The sequence below is a fragment of the Vigna unguiculata genome, chromosome 8, assembly GCF_037176805.1.
Source record: "Vigna unguiculata cultivar grain cowpea cultivar isolate G323 ecotype 2 chromosome 8, ASM3717680v1, whole genome shotgun sequence".
Classification (NCBI taxonomy): Eukaryota; Viridiplantae; Streptophyta; class Magnoliopsida; order Fabales; family Fabaceae; genus Vigna; species Vigna unguiculata.
The window spans coordinates 6,418,703-6,446,391 of record NC_140799.1 but is presented as its reverse complement, the minus strand read 5'-3'; the positions used below and the strand labels follow the sequence as shown (position 1 = coordinate 6,446,391).

Sequence of the window (27,689 nt, the reverse complement as noted above, 5' to 3'; positions counted from 1 at the left end):
ATATAGAAAAAAACAATAGTGTATTATGTATTAATAATAATGAATATATTTTTCTTTTAATAATTACGTGTCTCAAATTTTTATTAGATTATGATCAATTATTTTTTAGTATTATTTACAAAAAAGGTATATTAATAAAGAATGAAAGAATAAATTAATCGTTTAAGAGTGATGAAAAGGAAATTATTGACTAAAACAAGATAGATTCTACCTCTTCACATATTTTGAAACATTATACTAATGATAAAAAATGTTTAGTTAGAGAAGTCAGTTTTTGAAGCATTATACTAATGATTGAATCTAATGATCTCAAAATTATATTACTTTGGCCCCTCCGACACTTTTGGTCAAGATCCCCCACTGTACATATTAATATTCAATTGTACTAATATTTATCCATTTCTTCTCATGAATATCTTTCTCGAAGATTATGCAATTATGTAATCCATTTTCTACATCGGGTAATTATGCAATTGATGTAATATCTTCAAAAACTTATTACAAAGTTGTCACCATATTTTTATTGACAATGGTTACACCAAAATCAAGTTTATTTGGCGATATAGAATAGACATTTTACTAGTGAATGACGTTATCGGTAAAAATGAAGTACTCATGATTAGAAATGATTATGATTGAGAGAAATGTACATGTTTTTACTGGAAAAGAGTGTGAATCTTCTAAAATGACGTTAAAAAGTTGATCATGGATCAAATGTAACATCCCATTCTAATATAATAACACCACTAAAATAAAATATTACAAAATCAATAATCAGAAATAGATAATCCATAAACTATGATAGGCTATTACAATTATCCAAAAGTATACTCACAATAACATGACATATTTATAAATATGTACTGCTCAAAGAAATTTATGACAAGAGATAAAAGAGATATAAAGTCTTCCAAAAGGTTTTCTAACAAGAACAATAGAATCTAAAAACTAGACAATTGTCTCAACATCTCCCTCATTAGGTACATCACCACCTTCTTCCTCATTTGCTAGCACCAATGATCATTGCAAAAGAAGAAAACAAACACAAGAAAACACAAACACAAGAGAGGATAAGCTAATTTACAAAAGAAATAAACATGTAATACATAAATAAATTTCATCACAATGCAATACACTTCAAATGGTCATAGAGAAATTAACATACAATTAAAGAATCTTCTAAATTCAATTATCCAGATACATGCATTGATACCAGATCCTTAGAGATTATGCACTTGGGGTGACCTCTACTATTCTGTAGAGATATTGTCAATGGGTTTCACCCTACCCCACATAAGGTTAGTCCTTCCCCGTCTTAGGCCATGGAAAACCCCTTAGACTAGGACCTCCTGCATCTCTCACCATATAACTCATTCTACTTTATATGAGTTTGAATGGTTATTAGAGAACCAGGAAATCTCTACCTCAGGATCCTTACATCAATACATACACTAAGGAAATACACAAGATAGGATTTCCTCCCTGGAAATCACTACATCGTCATCACTTTCACACCATGATTTAACAAACTAATATTTACATCACACGTTTCATATGAACTTAAATCATCACACCATAACATAGAAAGATCTTATACCTTAATCCAAACTCATTTATCATTCACAATACCTTAACATGTACAAATTGTTTGAGATTTTAAAAATAATAAAATTGCAACATCCACAAAACTTCAAAAATTATGTTCTTACATTAAATTTAAATATAATTGAATAAAAAATGCACTGCAAAAAGAATAAACTCGATTGAGTACATGTGAAAAAAGTTATGTACCAAACAAGCAACAAAGGTCAAAGATGTCAACAACTTAAACTACGAGAATCTTATGAGAAAACTTGATCTAAATACAAACCTCCAATCAAAGATCCGAATGGACAAAGTAAATAACAATATGTGTAGGACCAATTACAAAATTTCAGCTCGATCTGACGGTTAACGAAACAAAAATATTTTTTTTTCCAAGATGACTTAGACTAGGAAAATAAGGTGGTGCTTAATGCCGGGAAAGTAGCACCCAACGGTAAATCAAAATACTAAACTCCTTATTTAAGCTTTGGTTGAGTAATGTAACATCTCTTAAGTTAATCCTCACTTAAAAGACCTCTTAATACTTAGAAAATCTATGTGCTTTAACTCAAGTAGTGTTAGATTACTCAATTCAAGGATCATACAAAGGCATTCCTAAAACAATGAAAACCAAAGTTTTCATGCCTCCCTCAATTCAATTGCATATAAATTACATATTTAAACATCATTCTCCACTAAAAGATAAATTCCACAATCTAGGATCACCAAGCATACCATAACATCATCTATCACAACTTTAATATATTATATCACATATTACAACTAGGCTTATCGTATTTAACATACCATTCAATTAGCACAAATAAAAATAATCAATAATCAAAGGCTTAATATCACACATCATTATATTCTTAGCAAACAATTAAAACAAAGCTCAACATGTAAAAGTTAAAATTAGCTTCGCTCAATTGGTAAAACAATTGAAAATTGTTATAAGACCCCAAATCATCTTCAAACTCGTATGATGTTTTATCTACGTATAGAAACACCACAAGAATGATCAAATCATATCATTATGATCACTTATCAGTAGATACTCACATTCGATGACTCTAAAGACACATGCAGACAAAGAAAGCCTACATAGGAAAAACATATTGAGCCTAGAAAAAAGATAGAAAACTAACTTACTCAAAAAGGAGAAAATGATTGGCTATCTTTGTAGAACTCGATGCCCTGATCATAGAGGTGGTCTCTAATCCTCAAATAGATGAGTAAGGAGATAAAAAAACATAGAGAAAATGTAGAGAACTCTAGAAAATTGTTTCTAAAGAGATGTCAGTTTTATATAAAATTAAATTCAACTATTAGAAAGTTTTATATAGCTTAAACTTTTTATTATTAAATTATTACACTGTTCTCTTTTTATAAAAATTACCATTGCTCTTAAGCCATTTTCTAGGTTCTATCATTCTCCTCAACAAGAAATATTGTCATCCTCGAAAATTTACTATCAGGTAGAAAATAAGGATATGCTCTTTTCATATTCTCTCAAAACAACCATCTAGATTCAACCAACCTATTATACCCCGACACACTTACTAGACTTAAACCCCACCTCTTTGTTATTTGGAGTTATATTTATTGTAATAATACTTTTGTGCTTTTTTTTTTTTTGCAACTTGGAAGGTGGGAAGGTATAGTACAAATGTGAAAAAAACTCAAACTTGAGGAGAAAATTGTTAGGAATCTATGTGTGAATATAAGTCTCTCATTAAGTAAAAATGAGAAAGTTAAGCAATAGATATGACGAAGCTACAAACCCATTGAATTATCTATCTTTCTTTACTATTTTGGTGTAATTTTGTTAAAGAAATTACTAAAACAAGTTGATTTAGAAAAAAATAAACAGTCATGCTTGAGATTCATGACTTTATATTAAAGAAGTCATGTTTACGTACATGACTTCAATTCTATCACATAAAAGTCATGCATGACAAAGATGACTTTGGTTTGTTTATTTTCTCCCATGAAATCGTGTCCACTTTAAAGCTTAGAGCTCTTGTCACGGTTTTTTCTTTAAAAGGTATCCTAGAGGGTTAAGGGATGAAGGTGCATTTAAATTGTCTTTGATCTCAAATCGTAAGCGATGTGAGATATTTTGTGTACCGGAATAAGCCCCCAGTCAAGGACTAGGGAAGTTTTCGTCCCCACAGACGACGTCATCCAAAGTTCGTTAAGATAACATCTTTAAGGTCAATAACCACATCCAAGGTATTGTAATGTCCTGATCCCAAGTTCGTTGAGATAATATCGTTAAGGTCAATCACCATTTCAGAGGTTTTGTCTACTTTGGAGTCTTGTAACGATTTTGTTCTTAAAAGACATCTCAAAAGTATCGAATGAAGTTACATTAAATTATTCTTGACCTTAACTTCTAAACGATGTAAGATTATTGTGTGTGCCAGAATACCAAGTAAAAGAAAAAGTATAATAACAAACTTAAATAAAATAATATATTGAAAGAAACTTTTCCTATTAAAATTACGAAACAGAAATAAAACACAACTATCACTTTTTTTAAGTAAAAGACAAAATATGTTCTTCTTCCTTGATCCTAAAGTCAACTATTTAAACTTTTATCTATACCTGGCTGCTTGGATGCATTGACTTTATCATTCGTCCTTTACCGCGTTTATGTACTATTGCTTCTTGGATAACATTCTTGAATCGAATACAAACATTACTTTCAATACTTTTATTCATGATGATACTTATTATTTTTTTAGCTTTTTTCTATTACAAGGTAGGTAACTAATGATCATTACTTTGTTAACTTATACCTTAATAAAATACCAAATATTTTATCAACTTAATAACATCGAAACTATATATCTTATTTGAAATTTTATCCTTTACTTCTTGTGTTTGTAACAATTGACGTATATACGGAGGCCCTCCTTTAACTATGATATTGTTGATTTCATTTCCATGATATAAAACATCACCTTTAGTTAATTCATTTTATGGATTACTACTAAGCATGTTTGTCTTCGTATCTTTCTTTTTGTTGAATTCTTCTTACTTTATCTACTAGTGTTTTGCATTTCCCAAGTTGTTGGTTGACTAGCTTTTTTTCTTATAGAAAATCCAAAACTAACATCAACTATTGATTAACTCATTTAGGGTTTTATGTGAAACACTTAACTTTCAATTATTTAAATCAATTATCATCAATACTTTTAGTATGGTATCTTTAATATTCATTGAATTTATAAGATTTACTCTTTTGTCACATTTGAAGATTTTCTTCTCTAGTAAACAAACTCGTAAAATACTTTGAAGTACTATAACAGTAACAATATCTTTACATTCTCTTTGGTACCTTGTATATGTTTAGTTGTGGACTCTCTTATTTCCCCAATAATTTTAGTGATTTTATACCATATATACAATTCACTTTCTTTCTATAATAAAATTAGGGAGATGAAAAATAAAGGTTGATCCTTCCAAACTTTTCAAACTTGAGTGCATGTATATTAGAAGAATTTACGAGAATTAAATTATAAAGATTACCCGTTTTTTATATGATTTAATTTTAATAAATATATTCAAACTTAAAATTATGGAAAATATTTCTGGAAAGATAACATGAAATATTAATTATTATGAGGCTCTTTAAAACCAACTTTTAACTATAACCACTATAAGAATGAAAATAAAGCAACCATAAATAACTTTAGATATATAATGGAAACTAACTTTGTCCGTGAAACAGACACGAGAGGTACGAACAGAAAACAAATCAATTTTGAATTAAGAATAAAAAAGTATATCGGTATGATATTTTTTTACTTGTACTTAAACATAAAGAAATTGATATATATCACAAAAATACTAAAATATCTGTTGAAAAATATGAATAAGTCTACTTATTTAACACTATTTGTGTTAGTGTGTTATTAGTGGAGATGATCTTGGTCAATAATTTTTAGAGCTAAAATAATACAATTATAAATATATATATATATATATATATATATATATATATATATAAATATATATATTTATATAATTATGCTAAGTTGAAAATATTTAATACGTATTAAATTATTTTTAATTTCATAGTTAACTATAATATTAAAATAAGGGTCTTATTAATCAGTGTCCTAAGAATACTGGTTAAGATAATTAATATGCATCGAATCTTATAAAGAATATATAAATAAGTGTAATATTAAATTAAATCTGATTTAATCACCATTAATGCAATCTTATTTTATTTAAAAGATAAAAATGCCCATAAACAAAAGTTAAAAAAGTAATTAAATAATAAAATAATTACGTTGTTGAAAATTAAAAATAAGTAAGTTTAAATTAACATAACAACTAGGGAAGAAAAAATAGTGTTAAATATCTAAAAAATTTATAAAAAAAATAATTAAAGTATCAATTTGGGACTTGATCGAATTTCCTTTATCTGACTTCTTGATAATCTTTTCCAACATTCTTGTTAGCTTAACAAAATCTCCTGTATTAAAAAAATAAAAAATATTTAAATATATGAAATTATTAATTATAAATACATAAAACTAGTAATATAAAAAATTTAATTACCTAAGCTTTTAAGTGAAACAGCGGATTGAAATTTGCATTTCCAAAAGCATTTTTCTTTCTTATCCTTTCCTTACATCAAAACAAAAAAAGAAAAATAATTTGAAGGAGTAGTAGAAAGACAAAATTTTTCCACAAAAAATTGTAATAATTTCATCAATGATTTTTTTTTTTGTGTGCAAAACTTAAAGACACATCTTTCAAAGGTTTACGATCTTCAATATGAAACTTTCACTCTCAGAGACTCTGAGACTCTTGAAGTGTCACCAGGGATATTTCTTTTTCTTTATAGACTTTTTAAAAATTCCAAAGTCATTCTTCTGACGTTATTGTATAAAACTTTAAAAAGGTATCTTTGTCTTTATAAAATTTGTTATATGCATTTATATTATCTTTATTAATGTATTTAATTATTTTAACTTTCAATATAAAAATAAAGGAACCAATGCAAACTAATTATCCTTAACCAGTATCCTTAGGGCACTAGTTAGCATTAATGCACATTTACTTTATTTGGTGGACAAAAATGCCCCTAAGTATTGTTAATGTTTTATTTGATGCCCACCAATAAAAATTTAAAAAGTAATAAAATAACTATGTTTTAATGATGTTAAAAATTAAAATCTAATTAAATGTAAAAAAGTTTTAATTAATAGAAAAACCAACAAAAATAGTATTAAAACATCTAAAAAATTTGCAAAATAATAATAAAAGTATAAATTAAATAATAAAATAAGTATATTTTAATGTTGTTAGAAATTTCAAAGAGATTTTTTTCTTTTTTGTAAAAATTAAAGATCTACCTTTCAAACCTTTTTCAAGTTTTCACCGATAGATTTTTCGAGTGTCAAATAGATATTTTTTCTTGCTTTTTAGCAAATACCATAGAAATTCTAAAGTGTTTATTTTTTGTGTAAGAGAAATATTGCTTACAAATTCAAAATGTAATTTTGTCTTTGTAAAACTTGTTATATGAATTTATAATATAATTAATTAATAGAGTTAGTTATTGTAGTTTTCACCGTAAAAATGATGAAATCAATCATCAATAATTATTTTCTAACTAGTGTTTTGCAAGGGTTAGTATCTCCATACAATAAATATTAATACATATTTTCTTATAAATATATCTACAAAAGAAATCACATATGTGTAAAATTATCTCTCCTTCTTTCATATTTTTTTGAACTCATCAATAATTGAATTATAACCAGAACTTTCAGCTATTTTTTTTCTTCAATGTAAATAATCATATTGTCGGTAATAAATTCATCTTCACATATAACTTTCCTTTTATTATCTTTAAAAAATGAATCTATTATTTGATTGTTCATCAATATACTTTTTTTAGAGCTGTCAACACGGATAACTTGGTCCGATCTAGGCTGACTCACCACGGGTTGGCCACCTAGTGAGCCAACCCAACCAGTTCACCTATTAGCGAGCCAAAAAAATTTGAACCCAACCCAGCCCACCACAGGTTGGTGGGTTAAACGGGTTGACACATTGACTCACTTAATTAAGAAAAAAAACATTTTTTTCTTCAGTAAAAAAACTAAATTATAATTGTGATTAAAATCTAAATAAACTTTAATACAATCCAAAATAATGTTCAACCCCAAATATAAACAAAAATCACAAAAATATTAGGTTTGCATTTGTTAACCCAAAACACTCTAACCCAACCCAAATACAAAAAAATCATGTAACCCTTTATCTGTAGGTGGGTTGGTGAGCTAACCCAGTCACCACGGATTCAACCAGGGTGAGCCGGGTTCTTGGTGGACTGGGTTAAAAATTAAACCGCACTGAAATTTCTAAAAAGAATTCAACCCAACTTAGCCTGAACCCGTGGTGGGCCATGTTGACCCATAAGTTCTGCCCACTTATCAAGTAAGATAAGACTCACTTGCCTATTTTTTTTTCAAGAATGGAAGACAACAAATGAAAAATGAAAGGAAAAAAAAATACCAAGTTTGTGTCTAACTTATTTTTTTCTTCAAAAAAAAAAACATGTGAGAGTGAAAAATGAGTACAATCAATTTGAAACTCAATAGATAATGTAAAAAAAAAATCTTAATAAATAATTTTATTCTTTATTTTATTCAATTTTATATTTTATTATTTATTAAAATTAAATATTATACTTTATAAAAAAATAAAAAAATACCTACTTTAATTTCCATCCATTTTCAATATATACTATACATATATAATTTGAAATTTTCAAAAAATATTAAAAACTTTCTATATACACATTTAAAAAATTTCAAAAAATTTTGGGGCCACAGCCCTCTTGCCCCATAAACATCCGCCTGTGTGTTACCAACCAAACCAAATATTGTTACACATTTAAATAGTCAGCAGATGAACAGCAATGATCAATGTTTTTATGCCACAGTTGAAAGCTTTGGTACTTAAAAATTCCAACCATTTTTGTCCTTTTCAGAAGCTTCGGATTCAGTAGATTTTGTAGTAATTTTTTATACAAACAGGAGAACATCTCGTGTATAGATATCGGTGACAAGCTTTTAGAATAATATAAGCATTTAGACTTTGATAGGTGAAGTTTGTTTTTTTGGAGCTTTCTTTGTCAAACTTTTCATTGAAGTTCATAAAAAAATAAGCAATTTATATACTAACCTCTGCTTCCAGGTGTGGACTATTAGAGAAATAAGAGTGTGAATTGTGCTTATTTATATTTGTTGATGTGAGTATATATATAATAGGGAAAAAAGAAAGTTACGTAATTAACTTTTGCGATTTTACTTTGAGGTCTTTGCTTTTAAGTGAGGAGAGTGACAAAACTCAAAAGATTACATTGAATTCTTTAGTATCAAATTTAAAGCTCTATATCATGACTAATTCTAAAAATTATGTTTGTCAAATTTATATAATAATACTAAAAAGGATATTGTAATCCCGAATATTTTAAAAGAATTCAAGTTTATGTTTTTTTTTCTAATAAAATTAATCTTTTTTTAAGACTAACCATAATTAACTTCAATATATTTATGTAAAATAGTTAAAAGTTTTGTTTTGTTTTTTTGTATTTTTCAAAATTTAATGTGTAGTTCCCTTTTTTATTTATAGTTGTTATTACACTTTGTTTGTCTTTTTGGCAAGTGAAAAAATTGTAATTAATTTGTAATAACTCATTTAAACAAATTAAATTTCAGTTTTTAAATATTATTTATAGTTTTATAAAATGATTACTTAATAATTTTGATGTTTGCAGGTTAACTTTGATGCATTGATTTCATGTACAAAGACAATGGAATAAATTGGAAAATATGTATTTGCAAAAGTTACCAACAATGTGTTTTAGTTGAATATAATTCTTATGTACCCCACTTCAACGCTTACGCTATTTCATTCCAATTCAATTTTGATTTTAATTATGAAATCATTTCGTTATCGTTTATCTGTAACCGCCATTTGATTTTTATACCTACACTAGAAGATTGAAAGGCAGAAAAATAATCAATGGTATAACTAGTCAATAATTCACTTCAAATAAGATTTAATTCATCTTGAACGTACATAAACTTATTAGAATAGTAAACATTTGAGTATATTATTCTTCAATTATAAATAGCCATGTAAAATATAATCAAATTTTATAATAATTTTAAAAAAGTAAAGCATATATAATTTATATGTGTTCGAAGCTCTTAATTTGTTCTTTATATATTTAAATTTCCTAGTTATTTTCTATTGAAGCAAAGTTCTTTAGTTGAATTTTACACTTTCTTAATTTGACTATGGAATGTGTTATAAAGAATAAATTAAAAATTAAGTTGAGTTACTCTTGTTAGAAAATTCAAGAATAAGTAATAAATAAAGATAAGAAAGTTTAGTTGAGTACTATAGGAGAAAAATAATCCATAAATTTATTGTTTAAAAGTTCTAGATTGAAGTCGCATTAATTTCTTGTGTGGAATATGTTAGAATTAATTGACGAATTAATTCTATTATACGACTCATTTTAAATATTATGATGGACCGAATTGTGATTTAATAAAATATAAAAACCTATTGGTTATTATGGGAAATCATAATAAAATAAAATAAAGTTCCCTTACAATAAGTCATCAAGAAAGAGAGTTTTAGAAGAGTAACGAAGACAAATATATAGATTAGAAAAAGAAGCAGGTTGAAGACCAAAAATAAAGAATGTATTTTTATTGGATCTCTCTTGAATTAAAGTTAGTATCATATTATACTATTATGATTTATGCACGTAAATATCTAAAAATCATAAATCTTAAGATCCTATGTTTGATTTCTAGAATAAAATATTGTTACACACAAACTACAAAATAATTTACAGATTAGACTCATATTATTGGTTATGTATATTAAGATCATCAAACATAAAGGTAAAATTTCCATACACAAGAACTACTTTAGTAAACTTTATATATATAAATGAATCAAATTATAAGGGGTTAAAATGGAAAAATCAATATAATGGTATTTATATAACGTTATGGAGAGACTCCTTTATTTAGAAGCAACCCTTTTCTGACCCTATATTATATATTTCTGTTTCTTCTTTTATCATTTAATAATATATTTTTGCTTACGGATGAAAATAAATAGTCTATGATCAAATGGAGAATACTGAGATAGGTTAAATTATATGAAAATATTTAAAAGTTAAATGCAGAATAAATTTTAATTAGTTAACCATTGAAAAAGATATCTTGTATTAAAATTTCACGCTTTAGACTATTTATATTTTTTACCTAAACTAGATACCTATGTCACAAAGTAGAAAGCAATGGTTGAGTAAACGAAACCCACTTGGGCTGCTCTGTGTGGAACATAACAGTGTTATGTGTCAATGGAGAAAGTGATGAAATTTCATATATATATATATATATATATATATATATATATATATATATATATATATATATATATATATATATATATATATATATATATATATATATATATTAAATTGAAAGGACAACAATTGATAATGATGGGTGGTGCTCATCATACTATATTAATCAATTTATATATATATTTGGTTGTTAATTTATTTGGAACATTAAATATTTACAACTTAACTCCAAATATAATATATATACACATACATCATGTAATTGAAAGAGTACTTTTCAAGTAATTATTCAAAACAATTTAACAACTTTGACTGATTTATATCTTGAATAAAAAAATGAAATATTTTTGTAAAATTACTTAAAATAATTTGACTTCTCTCTAAATATATTTATTGGACCTAATTTCTGTGACCAAGTGGGAGGACATAGAAGGGAGGCAACCTTATCCTTATCTTAAATAAGTAATTAATTAAATGAAAGAAAATATGTATAACCTTTAGTCGTAGCTTTTGAGGAGATTGAAGGGGCATTGTAAGAACTGTAATTTAGGGGACAGAAAAAGCGTGTGTGGAAAACTTCTTACAATTATTGTTAGTATTGATGTACTTCACTGTTCTTACATTTTAGGATTGTGTTTGAAGTTTTTTAGGTCAGATAAAATTGTTTTGGTGGGATGAGTGAATTTATGGTTGAGCACAGCTAGGTAAAGGAAAGGGACTATTGTTATGAATAATCTTCTTTTGGAGTGTGGAAAGGGAAACATAAAGATAGATGAGGTTGTGAATGTCCCAAGTGTTGGGTAGGTTGCAACTTGCAAAGGAACACACATGCAAATCACCTAAAAAAAAAGAAAAAAGAAAACATAATTTTTCATTAGCTTTTAGTTGGGTTCCTCTATTAAATAAGCTAGCTATTAAATAAACTAGTTGAGTATATAGATCATAGATCATTAAGGACCGAAGAAATTGATGATTTACTTTCATGACATGCAGCTTCATATGAAACAATTCTATAAAAAAATTACAACTATTTTTCGTAATCTAATATATTATGTTTTTTTATGTAACTTTATTTATGTTATTAGTAATAAAACTAAATAAAGATATGATTAATTATGTGCATTAAAATAGAATGATTTGCTGGTAAAAAATGTCTATATCCATACATAGCATATATATATATATATATATATATATATATATATATATATATATATATATAAAATATGTAATAATAATAATAATAATTAATGATAAAAATTCTAGATATAATAACAATAATTAATAACAAAAGACCATAAAAATTATAACATCATAAAATTTCTTTAAAATATAATGTTAGATTAAAAAACATTATTTTTTTTTGTGAAAAAAATTATTCATAAAATTTTGGAACTCGAGTCCACTCCATATTAGGGGTGACAATATGGGTCTAGCCCGTCGGGCTGACCGCATGCTCGCAAAAATAATGCAAGGCGGGTTAGGATAGTGAACTCATAGGTCCGCAATGGCCTGGTCTGTAGAAGCCTGCAGCTTGTGCGGGCTAGCCCTCAAGCTTGCAATGGCTGACCCGCAAGCCCGCAGTGACTCGACCTGTAAACGCCCGAAGCCCGCGTGGGCGGGTCAACAAACTTGCATAAAAAAACTTATACTTGTGTATATTAGTTATTTTTTTTCTGGACTCTTGTATTAATGTTTCAAATTCTTGTATGATTGGAAAAAACAAGTATTATGTATTTTTGTAATTTGCTAAAATTTAAAGAATACATTGTGTATGTCAAAGTACGAATATGAATATGATAAACAAAGGACGGACCAACCTGCATTATGCGGACCAAGTGCAGACCGATCCTAAATGGGCCGAGTCGACCCACATTGCCACCCTTACTCCATATATAAACAAATAATTGTTTTTTGACATTACAAGAAAAAACACATAACGTCGCATTAAATTATAAACAAAACATTCTTTAACAAAATGACTATTTGTATATCGATGAGAAATATACATAAATGTTTATATATATATATATATATATATATATATATCAGCATTATTTATTTTTAGCAATTTACTTTTCACAGTTTAGTCCTAAAAGTCCAGTACTTTTGTGTTGCTCATGGTGGTGGAAGGAGTGTGCTGTTGTAGGTTGCACCAAGAGTGCACATGGGCGTAAGTAGGGTTGGGCAAAATAAACCAAACTGCATTGCACTATCAAAAACTGCATTGAACTAAAAACTGTTCGCATGAACTGCACTGAACTGAACTGTTATTCTTAAAAATAAACTGGACTGAACTGCACTGAATTATAATATAAACTGAACTGTTTTATGAACTGCACTGTGTCAGAACTGAACTGCACTATTTTTGAACTGAACTGCACTATTTTTGAACTGAACTGCACTAATTTTTAACTTAACTACATTATTTTTGAACTGAATTGCACTGATTTTGAATAAATTTCACTATTTTTGAACTGAATTGTACTATTTTTGAACCGGATTGCATTGATTTTTAACTGAATTACACTATTTTTGAACTTAATTACACTATTTTGAATCGAATTGCACTAACTACATATGATTATACTACGCAATAATAATCTAAAGTTTATAATTTGAAAGTGCTTAGGAAATAATACTTGAAATATGCATCATACTTCAATACACCAATTAACATTTTTATAATTTTTTATTTATATTAAAGTTTTCCATAACTTAAAATGTAATTAAAATATTAAAATTAATATAATAAATATAAATATCGGTATTAACTTATTTTTTATATTTCGAAATCTTATGTAATATTACTTTTTAGTTTTACAATGTTTATTATGTTGCGTCAAATTTTTTAAAGGATTTATTTTAGAAAATTTTCAAAATTAATATTTTTTTTAACATTTGTATTCATTAATATTTGTGTGAAAAATGTTCTAGGAATTTTATGAAGTTCTAAAATATATTTCGCGAAGCAAAGAATCAATAACTTTTTATATTTTTTAAGAACTTTTTAAAATAAATTCTCTTTAAAAAAGTTGACGCCACATAATAAATATTTTAAAACTAAAAAATAATATTACATAATATTTTAAAATAAAAAATACGTTATTATCAATATTTATATTTATTATACTAATTTCAATATTTAAGAATATAAATAAAAAATTATAAAAATGTTAGCAGTCACAAAATTTAATTTTTAAAAATAAATTCTGTAAAATCATAACATAAAAATAACATTACATAGTAAAATTCATTCAAAATAAAATAAGATCTTGAGTTAATTTATAATTTTTTTTAATAAATTAATTATAAATATTTTATATTTTTCTCAAAGAAAGAGTAAAAAAAAATTAAGACAAAATAAAATAAATATTTCAATATGAAAGAGAAAAAATAGAACGTAAGACACAAAATACATAAATCCAATTCTTATCTTAATACCAATATTTTATTTGAGGTCTTTTGCTCTTTCAATTTACTATAGTTTAATAGTTAACTTAGTTAACTTAACATTAGTTTAGTTTCTTAAAACTGAACTATTTTATAATACCGTTCAATTATTATTATGAATAGTTTAGTATATTTTAGTTTAATATAGTACAATTAACTATAGTTTAGTATAGTTTAGTAAATTATGCCCAGCCCTAGGCGTAAGTGATGCAGGTTTGAAGGGGGGGGGGGTGTATTGTGTTCGGCTTTGTGGGGGTAAGTGATGTAGGTTTGAAGGTTGGGTGAAAAATTCTCAAGGGAGCATAAATGTTACGGGTCACACACTAGTTAACCCATTTTATCTATCACTTATTGGTTATGGGTTAGATAGTCTTGCAACTCAACGGACTAAACATGGCAGACAAACCGGGTTGATATGGGCTGACGGGTTGAATATCCTAACCTAGTCCACCTTTTTCTCGACGGGTTGACGGGTCTGTCCGTTTGGCTCAACCTGTTTTGGCATTCCTCTGAGAGTTAAAAGGAAGTCTATGTTAGCTTGGTGGAGCATGAGGCCAGCTCGATTAGCTTGGTGCGGGCTTCTACATAACTCAACTAGGTCAATGGAGCATTGGAGTGCTTGGATAACTCAATGGAGTAGGTGAACAACCCGGATAGCTCAATGGAGCCCAGGTAGCTTAATGGAGCATGTAAATAACTCAAATAGCTCGGTGAGGCATTTCGAAAGCTTAGTGGTGCATCCATACAACTCATGTGCGGAGACAAATCTCTTATTCAAATGTTAGAGCTTGCAAAAGGTGATTTGCAACAGAGAATTGAAAAAGAAGTTAGAGACAATGCATAGTTACAAGCAAGAAGAAGGATAAGAGAAACATTTACGTTTGTAGGAAAATTTTGTTAGGTTTAGAATAAACTCAAATGAATTAGCTGTTGGAATCTTTATAGTAGTTAATGATTTGGCCGTTGTGGGTAGTAAATGTGTTAGTAGATTGAGTACAACGGTAAAAAAATATAAGTTTATAAATTGTCTTGTGAATAACATGAATTCAATAACAACAAGGTGAATCAAGTTTTTTATAAAAAGTTTGTTGTCTACATAAACTGTATAGAGAACATCTTCCAAATTTGAAACATATAACTTATGGGTTTGAAATTCTGTGCTAACTTTTCTATAAGAAAAATGCTTAACGATCTTTCTTTTTCTTAATTAATAATTAGTCGTGACGATCTCCTAGTTTATCCTATATAACTCAAGTGTATAATTCTATCATGAGTATACGTGAGTTGTTAATTTCATTAACATTATGAAGGTCAAGGCCACAAGATCAAACAATACAATAAGATATTTTGACATCGGACAATGTTGATTTGACACCAATTTTTATTTTTTTTAAGATCATTTAAGCCTATAAATAACTGTCAATTTCTTGTAAAACACACTTTGAGTTATGAGTTTTTCAAACCCGCAGATTAAACGGTGCGATGGAATTTGGTAAACATGTGAGGAATTGCTTTCATATTTAAAATTTTGTATTCACTAAAGTCAGTTGTAGAGGTTAGATAGACACGCCGTTTCACGGTGAAAGTCTACCTTTTTTAAGTATCATAAGTCTTAAAGTGTTTTGTGAAAGGAAAAATCTGGTCCTTCATAGTTATACACATAGTTGAGTCTGTGTTGTTTTGAATATCAGTATCTAACTTGGATTTGGTTGCATTTGAATAAGAAACAGTTTGGTGACGATGTGGAGAGTGAGAGCATTGTTCTGATACTGCTACTTCTTCTCCATCATATTTGTGCTACCAAACTATGATGCTCCGACACGTCTCATAAATGACCTCATAAATAGCGTGTCTCGTGTCTGATACGTATCGGACACCGATACTTGTACGATATTTGTAGGATACATTATGTCCAATCTGAAAGATACTTTTTTATCTTTGACATGATTTTGATGATTAAAATAAGGAACAAATCTTATTTTATCACTATTTTTCGCATATTGGATATTAGATAGATAGATTTGATTCATTTTTGTATTAGTTGACAATGTGTTAGTTGACAGTTTCAAACTTAACATGTATATACACGACGTGTCCCGTATCCTATGTTTTTTCAATTTAGCCGTATCTACGTATCCGTGTCCGTGTCATCTCTGAACCCGTGTCCGTATCCGGGCAATATAGCTACCAAGTACGACCAAGAACACCTTTGTCCCCCCTTCTTCCTGTGGCAAAATCAGCAACATCACTTATCCATTTTGATTAAAAGGCGACCCATAGAAGTGTGGTTAGGAAAGGTATGAGGTTGGTTGTGAGAATAATGTTACGGTGTTGTATATGAACTCTGCAAAATACCATGTTCAGACAATCAACTACAAGAACTACACAGTGAGAGTGGTTGATCCTGCACTTCAACTCCATAACTGCTCCTCCCTTCCTCTCCACTCCCTCTCTCGCTCCAATTTCTCTGATACTTATTATAACCCTTATTACACGGATACATACCAAGCCGTTCTAAATGCATATGACAATGAGGAATCTCTGACTCTGATTTTCGAGCATATAGTGTTTGTGAATTGTAAGCACTCAGTGAGAGAGAATGTAAAGTATGTGAAAACAGAAGAGCGCGTGAAGTGGGACTCAAAGGGCTATGCATATGCTGTCGGTGGTGACCTGAAAGCTGCAGACTTGGAAGTTGGGTGTGACATAAAGCTTGTTGCTCTAACATCTTTGAGGACTTTCAATAACCATTCCTACACTTCCATGCACAGCAGCTTGGCCTATGGATTTGAGATTTCTTGGGTAAAACTCGCCTGCCAGAATTGTCTACTCTCATCAACTTATTGCTATTTCGACTCTTCTATACAGGAGCTTCAATATTGCAACTTGGATGAGTGGATTCTAAAACAAGTATCACACACAAACTAGTTCTATTTATTCAATCAATTAAAAAAAGAAGTAATAATTCATTATTTTTTGTATTCGTCAGAACTGAAGCTGCTGTAAAAGAAAAGCTCATGCATTATAGCTTTATGAAATAATTATGCAAATAACCTTCTTGGATAGAAATCAGGATCAACAGTGTTATAAAATTTATATTTCTTTCATTTTATAGGTATATCAGATCTGGAATTTACAGCAGCAGGTAAGAAATTTTTATCATCATAATTTACCTATTCTTTTAGTTATATATGAGACATATATTAAAGCTTACACAATCTTACCACTACTTAATATCATGAGACAAGAATTTATAGGCTTTAGTTTGGCACTAAGAATAATAACAAGAATTAGTTACGTGAGATGACTTTCTCCTCATTTCTCAAAATTTTCTTCCTCCATTCGTTAGTACAGATAACCTATCATTGTCTGGCCTACTGCAGGAACTATGGTTACATATAACTTATTAACTATGATATATGTAACTTCAAATTCATTATGCAAACATTCACATGAGAATACATGCTCCTCCTTCAAAGACAATTTTCTTACGGCCTATAAAAGAAACAACTTTCTTATACTTAGGAGCTTCAACAACTAAATATATTCATATCTGTTTAATTTAGAAATCAAATTTACTTTAACATGTACCTTATTGTATTTACGTTAACGGTGTAAATCAAATGATTCTTCACATGATATTTCACTAAAAAAAACCTTTTATATTGTTGACCAATTTTAGGGATAAAAAATAAATAGTCATTATACCGACCAATTTAGATATCAATTTTTAAATTAAATTTATTAGTAACTGAAATAGTTTTTAAATTAGACACTATAGTGGATTGATCTCTAAATTTATCACTAATATTAGTTGCAAGGTTTAGCTAACAAAATATTGGTCTCTAAATTTGTCCCATTAGTGACCAATTTAGATATAAATTTACAAACTAACTTTTTTGGTAACTAAAACCTTGGTAACTAATGTTATTGACCAATTTAGAGATCAATTCACTATAGTGACCAATCTAGAAAATATTTTAGTTATCAATAATTTCTAGTTTATAAATTGATATCTAAATTAATCATTATAGTGATTAATTATTTTTTGTCAGTAAAATTAGTCACTAATAAGATATTTTTTTACTGTGTTTATTCACTTGAGCAAAATTTTCTTGTAGTATTTAACTAATTAGTCTTTATGACACCTAAATTGGTACCTAAATTGATCACTATAGTGATTAATTATTTTTGTCACTAGAATTGGTCATTATTCAAAGATTTTCTTATAACTTACTACGACTTTATAAATTTGATACTTAATTGATAAGTATCGATAAAATATTTTAAAGTATCGGATACGTGTCAGACACAGATATGTGACCCAAATTGAAATATCGGTGCATCATACGTAATATATGATGATAATTATATGATAAATTGTTGTTGTATGTTTTCTAATATTTCTTCTGATTTGATTAGAGATAAAAAATAAATTTGTTCTTATCTAAATTTGTCTCACTTATTTTAGAAATTTTTTATATTATACTAATACATTACTAAAAGTTCTCATATTACATGGAATTTTTCTTGGAAATTTGTTAAAAAAATTTGCAAGAAAATAATTTTTTCTGCCTTTTTTCTAAGGATCTTAATTGGCAGGTAATTTTTTCGTAGGTAATTATTTTCTACGAAATTATAAAATTTACAAGTATTTCTCACAAAATTTGTTGCAAAAAGTGTTTTACACAAAATATTTTGCAAAAAAATTGGTAGTAATTTCTTGCAAATTTTTTTTCACAACAATTTTTAATTATTTCCTACGTAAAAATTTTCAAAACAAAATTGGTAAAAAATATGAGTTTTTTTAGTAGTGATATGAATATAAATATGAGTAATATTTAATATTTTTAAATTTGATATATATATATATATATATATATATATCGATTTTGGTAGTTGTCTATGTTTTAAATTAGTAAAACATTCTTAATGTATTAGATAAATAAATAAAAAATTTGTATTATTTTATTTAATTATTCATCTCATTTCATTATACTACATAAATTTGCATTCTCTCCCAAGACTTATTCAATGTCTTAAATTCACTAAATTTTCTAATGCACTTTCTCCTCCTGTTATTATAACTTCAATTACACATTTTCTTCATATGAATTACATTTTTAAAAAAAAAGATAGACCTCCATTTTATAGAATTAAATTGTGTGAATACCGTTTATATATCTTTCCTTTTATTTTGTTGGTTCTCAATTTCATTTTATTTGAAGAGCTAATTTGGTACACATATTTTCATTCTCTCATTTAATGGTTCAACTTGTTTAAAGTCTACTAAGTTCACCCAAATCCTTGAGGTGCTTTCCACGTTAACATTTGTTAAATAATAGATATTGTAGTTATCATGAAATTTCAAATATGTATAATTGTTATTTAACACAATATATTATTTTTTTACTATGATTCTTATTTTTTCGTGAAAAAAATATTTAATTAATATTTGAAACAATGCGAAAAAGTGATTACAAATATATTTATTATTTGATGGGATTGAAGATAAGATACAAATTTTAGACCTAATAAGAATGAGACAGATGGGTATAAATTTTTCTTAGAAGACAGAGATAAACGTAGTCAAACTTATACTTACTTTATCATGTTGTAACTAACACAATAAAAGCCTTTTATGTATGTTATTTTGGACTTTTTATGTTGATCTTAGGTTGAACTCTATCCAAGGCACGTAAATTTACATCAAACGCTTAACACCTTAAGTACACTTTTTCTACTTTTCTTATAAAAAATAATTAGACCACCATGAAACACCCATAACAGTCCCCAATGACGCAATGATGATCTATAAAGATATACAACACATTTGTACTTGACCCACAAAAACACTAATACAATTGAAGCTTCCACCATGAAACACACGTAACCACCCAAAAAAACCCACTAGCAACAAAGAGAGACATTACTATTTATGAATTCATGTTCAATGAATCTCTTTATAAACTTATATTTTCAAAAGTTGGAAGGAAGTATACATTTAAGCTATGAAAAAAATATATAGTACATCATATAGTATATAAGTTGGATTGACTCGTGGAATTGCTTGTCTCTATCATGGGTGTGAGATGCAAATTTTGCATTTTGACATCAAATCCCATAACATCTTACTCGATCAAAACTTTATTCCAAAGGATTATAACTTTGGATTAGCAAAGTTATATCCAATAGATAATTGTTAAGAAATAGATTTTAAGTTTAACTCCATAAAATTGGTTTATAAGGTGAGGTTACACCCACTTATGTATTGTGAATTGACCTAATCTCTATTCGATATGAGACTTCCAACATATCCCTTTCATGCCAAAGTATATACATTTCTTGCCTGAGACTATAGACATTAATAGTTTGTCTGATAGTAGCTCGATAGTAGATGAAACAATTGACCCAACAACCATTTGCATCATCACAATGACATCAGCAAGAGGAAGCATTGGATATATGGCTCCATAATTGTTCTACAATAATATTAGAGAAGTATCCCATAAAGATGTTTATAGCTTTAAAATATTGTTGATAGAGAAGGCAAGCAAGAGGAAAATTCTAAATATCCATACAAAACACTCAAGTCAACTTTACTTTCCCATTTTTTATCATATTACAGAAGAGGAAAATATATAGATATAAAACATGGGGTGTAAGCTAGGAGGCACTTTCACAAAACTAAGACTACGATGCGGAAAAGGAAAGTTTAGGATCAATTGAATACATAGGTGAGATCAGGAAACAATAAGAACAACACTAATACAAGTATATGGGAAGGAACAAAGTTTTGGGTTAAGTAGCAAGAGAAATAGTGGTTGAACAAAAGCTTCCCTAGAAGGTCGTATGACACCAACAAGTTGGATACGTTGAAAGTAAATTTCATTCCTTAAGATAAAAAAAAAAATTATTATTTTCAAATTTCAGGTAACGAAATAGTTAGAGGAACACAAACTGAATATAAAATGTTTATGAAAGCTAAAGAAATTGTTTTAATGACAACCATATTGAATTAGGTCTTAATGCACAATAATGTTACTGACAAATGTATTTATAGATGACAGTGCCATAAATGGAAAGAGTTAATGGTTGTTTATGCTAGACATTAAATTTACTATTCTTTTGATGTTACTGTGTAAATGGATATGACAAGTTAACTACTCAAGTTACGAAAAATTACTTGTACAAATCCTTTATTATATTACATCATCAATATAACTACTCAAGTTAAATATTCTCGCAGATATCGGCACTCTTACTGCAGGTATCGGCACTCTTGCTGGTATAGCATGGGTCTACAAAATTTTGTTTGGATGACCATTCTTAAGTGTGATTTTCATACGTAAATGGAGGAAAAGACACACATCAATGTATAAAAATATTGAAAATTATTTTGAACACAATCATTTGGTGCCTATTCGATATTCATACAAGGAAATTACAAAAATGACTAAAGATTTCAAAGAGAAGATAGGTGAAGGAGGATTTGGCTCTGTATTTAAAGCAAAGTTGTGTAGCGAATTTTGTGTGGCAATCAAAATGTTAAGCAAATCCAAAAGAAATGGACAAGATTTATCAACGAAGTTGTAATCATTGGAAGAATACATCACCAAAACGTAGTACCATTAATTGGATTTTGTGTTAGTGGCACAAAACGCGCTCTTGTATATAAATTTATGCCCAATGGATCTCTTGATAAACTTATATTTTCAAGAGATGGAAGTATACATTTAAGCTATGAAAAAATATATAATATATCGGTTGGAGTGGCTCATGGAATTGCTTATCTCCATCATGGGTGTGAGATGCAAATTTTGCATTTTGATATCAAATCCCATAACATTTTATTGGATGAAAACTTCATCCCAAAGGTTTCTGACTTTGGACTAGCAAAGTTATATCAAAAAGATAATAGCATCGTCACAATGACAACAGTAAGAGGAACCATCGAATATATGTTTCCTGAATTGTTTTACAATAATATTTGAGGAATATCCCACAAAGCTGATGTATATAGCTTCAAAATATTGTTGATGGAGATGACAAGCAAGAAGAAGAATCTAAATCTCTATGCAGAACACTCAAGTCAACTTTACTTTTCCCTTTAGATATATAATCATATTGGAGAAGAGGGAGATATAGATATAAAGGATTTGACCGAAGAGGAAAAGATAATAATAAAGAAAATGATCATAGTTGCACTTTAGTGTATACAGTTAAAACCAAACGATCATTCCTCGATAAATAAAGTAGTGAAAATGCTTGAAGGAGAAATTGGAGATTTGGAAATACCTCCAAAACCTATTATTTCTTAATTTTGAATGAATTGATCATCTGGTAATGATTGAAATTCATCAAAGTAATTACAGGTTGAGGGATTGCAGAAAAAAAGAGATTGAAAATTCGCATTGAATTGGTGAAAAAAAAAAAGAAAAGAAAAAAGGGAAGCAGGTGAAATGTTATATTTGGAGTTCTGTAATCAATGATAATTATGTTTTGATATCTAGAATTCTACTGCTGCACCTTTATTGTACCTGTTATTTGAATAATAGATGTAAATGTTTTTTAAATAATATGCTTTCTATAGTAGTATATGATATCTTCCGTTGACTATTAAAAATATACTAGGTTTGATATTTTATAAAAATTAAATATATATTTCAAAACTTTAAAATTAGTTATCATCATTGTATTTCAAAACATATAAACGACAAAAATATTTCAAAACATATAAACGACAAAAAAAAAATCCGATTGAGAATTCAAATCTGCGATTAACTAACCATTCGACCATAGTAGTAAGTGATTTTACTAATTATTATTATAAACAAATTTAAAATTTTATCATAATAATTAGCTTAGGGTCTCATAGCTCTTCTAATATATATAAGATCTCCACCGTTACATAGTCCATCTCCGCCATTGTTAGTGATTCGTTCTACCACCCACACTTTCTTGTTCCCATCTCTAAGAACAATATGTTCAGGAATTAACCCAAGGATAAGAAATGAGGCCATTTATAGGGAAAAAGTAATTAAAACAGTATATACCAATGACATGTTCAACTTCTTTAGTGAACAAACATTATTTGACTCACAGAAATTCTAAAGTCATTAAAATTATTTTTCTAAAATTAATCATTAAACACCAAATACGAAATATGTAAATATTTAAGGATCAAACGTGAAATTTGTTTATTAAAAGCAAATATAACTGAATCACTGAATCCTTTCAATTGAATCTCACTGTTAGAGGCGAAAAAGAGACCTTGTGTAGGGTTGGATTTAATGTATCGCAAAACGTGTTGTGCAGCTTGATGATGATAGGTGGTTGGATTCTGAACAAATTGGCTAAGGAGATGGATGGCAAAGCTAATATCAGGCTGAGTGTTGGTGAGGTATAGAAGTCTCCCAATAAGTCTTCTATAAGATTCAACATCACACAAGGGAGCATCAGTGAGGAATAATTGTTTGTAGTTCTTCGATATAGGAGTGTGACATGGTTTACTGCCAAGCATCTCAAAATCATTCAAGATATCTAAAGCGTACTTTCTCTGGCAAAGATGGATTCCATGTTTTGATCACGCAACCTCCAAACCAAGGAAGTATTTAAGCTTTCCTAAGTCTTTGATTTTGAAGCTTTTATTAAGGGTCTGCTTTATTTCTTCAATGGAAGCTAAGGAATTTCCAGCAAGAATAACATCATATACATACACAAGCAAAGTAGTGAAAGTAGTATCTATATTTTTGATAAAAAGGGAATGATCAGACTTAGACTGTACAAAGCCAATAGAGATAAGGAACAAAGAAAGTTTGGCAAACCATTGTCGACTAGCTTGCTTTAAGCCGTACAAGGACTTGGTTAGCTTACAAACCTGATTTGATTGTGATAGAATAAGTCCCAGAGGGAGAATCATATAGACTTCTTCTATGAGATCTCCATGCAAGAATGCATTATCTACATCCGGCTGGTGTAAATGCCAATGTTGTGTGGCAGCTACAAGGCGAGCCATGTATCTCTCAATGGAGCCATTCGACTTGTCTTTTATTTTGTAAACCCACTTGTAATGAATGGGAACCTTATTCTTGGGTAACTTCGTCAAATACCAAGTCTTATTTGCTTGGAGAGCTTCTAATTATGTTTTCATGGCAGCTATCCATTCTGGGTATTTGCAAGCTTCCTTAAAATTTCTCGGCTTAATGTGGGATGAGATAGCCATAGTAAAACACAAATGTGTATCAGATAATGATTTGTAGGACAAAACAGAAGAAATGGGATATTTAGTTTTACCTTTCAAATTTATTTGAGTGGAGTTGTTAATATTGTGATGGTAGTCATTAAGAAAGTTTGGAGGCTTTCTGATTCTGCTAGAGCATCTTGGACAATCAACATTGGTATCTTCAAGTGGTCTTAGCGTTGTTATTTTGAAGAGCTTCATTAGTACTGCAAAATTGTTGATTCTGCAAAGATCTCTCTCTATTGTGGCAATTCATATTAGTGTTGCAGTGATCAGTCTCAATTCGTACAATCTGGACTCTACTATCACTGTTGTATTTTGTTGGCTCAATCAAGAAATTGAATTCATTATTCGTGACAGGGCTCTCGTGATTAGAGAAGGAACCACCAATGTTGCTATAAGGAAAAACATTCTCATAGAAAATAACATTTCTATTAACAAATATTTCTCGATTAACCATATCAAGAAGCATATAACCCTTTACTCCATTTTTATAACCAAGGAAAACACATTTCCTAGATCTAGGATCAAGTTTTGTTTTATTATTTTCTAAAGTAGAGGCATAACACATAGATCCAAACGTTTTAAGGTTCATGTAAGTAGGAGAAGTATCATGCAATAACTCATAAATGGATTTAGCATTTAGAGAAACTGAAGGCAACCTATTTATTATGTGTATGGCATGAGATATAGCATAACACTAGTAAAGCTTAGATAAGCCAGACTGAAACATCAAACTATGAGTAACATTCAATATGTGTTGGTGTTTCCTTTCCACCACAGAATTCTGCTGTGGAGTCTCTATACAAGTTCTTTGGTGCAAAATTCCAAATTTATCATACAACTCATCATATTCAAATTCTTTTCCATTATCAGTCCTAATGATTTTGACAGCATAGTGAAACTGATTTTTAACATATATAATGAAATTTAAAAACAGCGATCTAGTTTCACTCTTAGATTTCATAAGATATATCCATGTATGCCTAGTATGATCAACAACAATTATAAGAAAGAATCTATGGCCATGAACAAAAGTAAGAGAAAAGGGGCCCCAAATATCAACATGAATAAGGCTAAAAGCAGTGGCAGTTGAGGAATTACTCAATTGATAAGGAAGCTTGTGTTGTTTAGTGAAATGAAAAACATCACAAATGTGCTTAGAATCAGCACGAATGTATGGAAATTTTTTACACAATATGTCAAGAATCCTGTTTGAAGGGTGGCCTAGTCTAAAATGCCACATATCTGAATCAAGTCCTTTATATTGCAAAACATTATTTACAAATACTTGATTAGAATTGCCAGAAAAATGTTGCAAGTAGTACAGGTCCTTATTTAGCTCAGCACGCCCAATCATCTTGGAAGTACCCTTGTCTTGGATCTGACAACTCTTGCAAGAAAATATTAGTTCACAATCGAAATCCCCAATTAAACGTTGCACGGAGATGAGATTAAAGGAAAACTCAGGTATGTATAAAACATTAAAAAACATTAAATGCTCAGTGAATTTAACAGTGCCCGCATGAGTAGCTAAAACATGAGAATTGTTAGGCAATTTTATGCAAACTGGTTTAATCTTGTAGAATGAAATAAATTGTGATTTATCAAAAGTGACATGGTTTGTAGCACCAATGTCAAGAATCCAGGAAAATTTACCTGATTGTAATTCTTCCTTTGTAATTTGTCCAATGTGGCTCCGAATCTGATTGACACTATGACAAGAACTTTCCTACAAAAGGCTTAATAACTTTTGCACCTGTTCGTGAGTGAAGGGATTTCCATCTTGTTTAGAATCCTTATTAGTCTCAGATTCTGGATTGTTTTGGCTAGAAGTCTTTGTGCTTAGATTGCACACTTGATCATTCCTTCTATCGGAATTGGTGGTATTTCTAGACAAATCTTGTCTTTTGTACCAAGGAGGATACCCGTGTTTGGAGTAACAGTAGGTGCACTGTTTTCCTTGAGCAACAAAGCGACCTCTTCCTCTTCCATGATTCCTCCAGCCACTTCCTCGTCCTTGAGACTTAGAATTGATTTGTTTTTCTTGATTCCAATTATTTTGTCTCTCTACAAAGTTGATAGAAGCTTTGGTATCTTGAAGACAGTTTTAACTATCTTTCTTGTTGTTTAATGAGAGAAAAGACTCGATTTATGCCAGGAAGGGGTTCCATTAGTAGCACCTGAGTTTTGATCGTATTGTAAGTTTCGTTCAATCCTTTAAGAAAGCACATCACGTATTCGATTTCTCTGTATTTGGCAATAATCTTGGACAAGGTGCAGGTACAAGGAGTGTCACAAACGCAATCGGGTATAGGCCTCAGGAACTCCAATTACTCCCAAAGGATCTTCAAATCCATGTAGAATTGGGTTATAGTTCGTTCTCCTTGTTTAATAAAATGAATCTCTTGCAACAGATCGGAGATTCAAAAATAATCTCCTTTAGAGAAACGCTCCTTTAAATCTTCCCAAAGAATCTTCGCAACATCGATGTAGACAATGCTCTCGGCGATCTACGGAGAAAGAGTACGCGTTATCAAAGACAAAATCATCATATTGCATCGTTCCCATGCCTCGTAGGTTGGATCATCCCGTTCAGGAATCTTGATACTTCCGTCAACGAACTTCAATTTATTTTTCGAAAGAAGGGCACGACGCATGTTTCTGCTCCATGAATGGTAATTGGTTTCACTAAGTGGAGGTGATACAAGAATCATTCTTGGATTTTCACCGGGATGCAAATAATAGGGATTGGATGGATTATTGACAATATCCATAATGTTGGTTGGTTTGGAGTGTATATCTTTTTGGCCTATTGTTATGGTTCCTAGTCGCTGAGAGTGAGCCGTAATTGGATTTATCCTTTCGGGGAAAATTTTGAGGTTAGATTATCACTTTTTCTAAGATCAGAGAAAATTAAATAATTAAATAAATATTTATTTAATATAAATACAGATAATGGAATTTTTATGGCATCTA

The 27,689-nt window shown here is 29.0% G+C and overlaps 1 pseudogene; it reads left to right on the top strand.

Annotated features, from left to right (window-relative positions):
• Nucleotides 1-16,192: 16,192 nt before the first annotated feature.
• Nucleotides 16,193-22,788, top strand: LOC114193264 (rust resistance kinase Lr10-like; annotated as a pseudogene).
• Nucleotides 22,789-27,689: the final 4,901 nt, after the last annotated feature.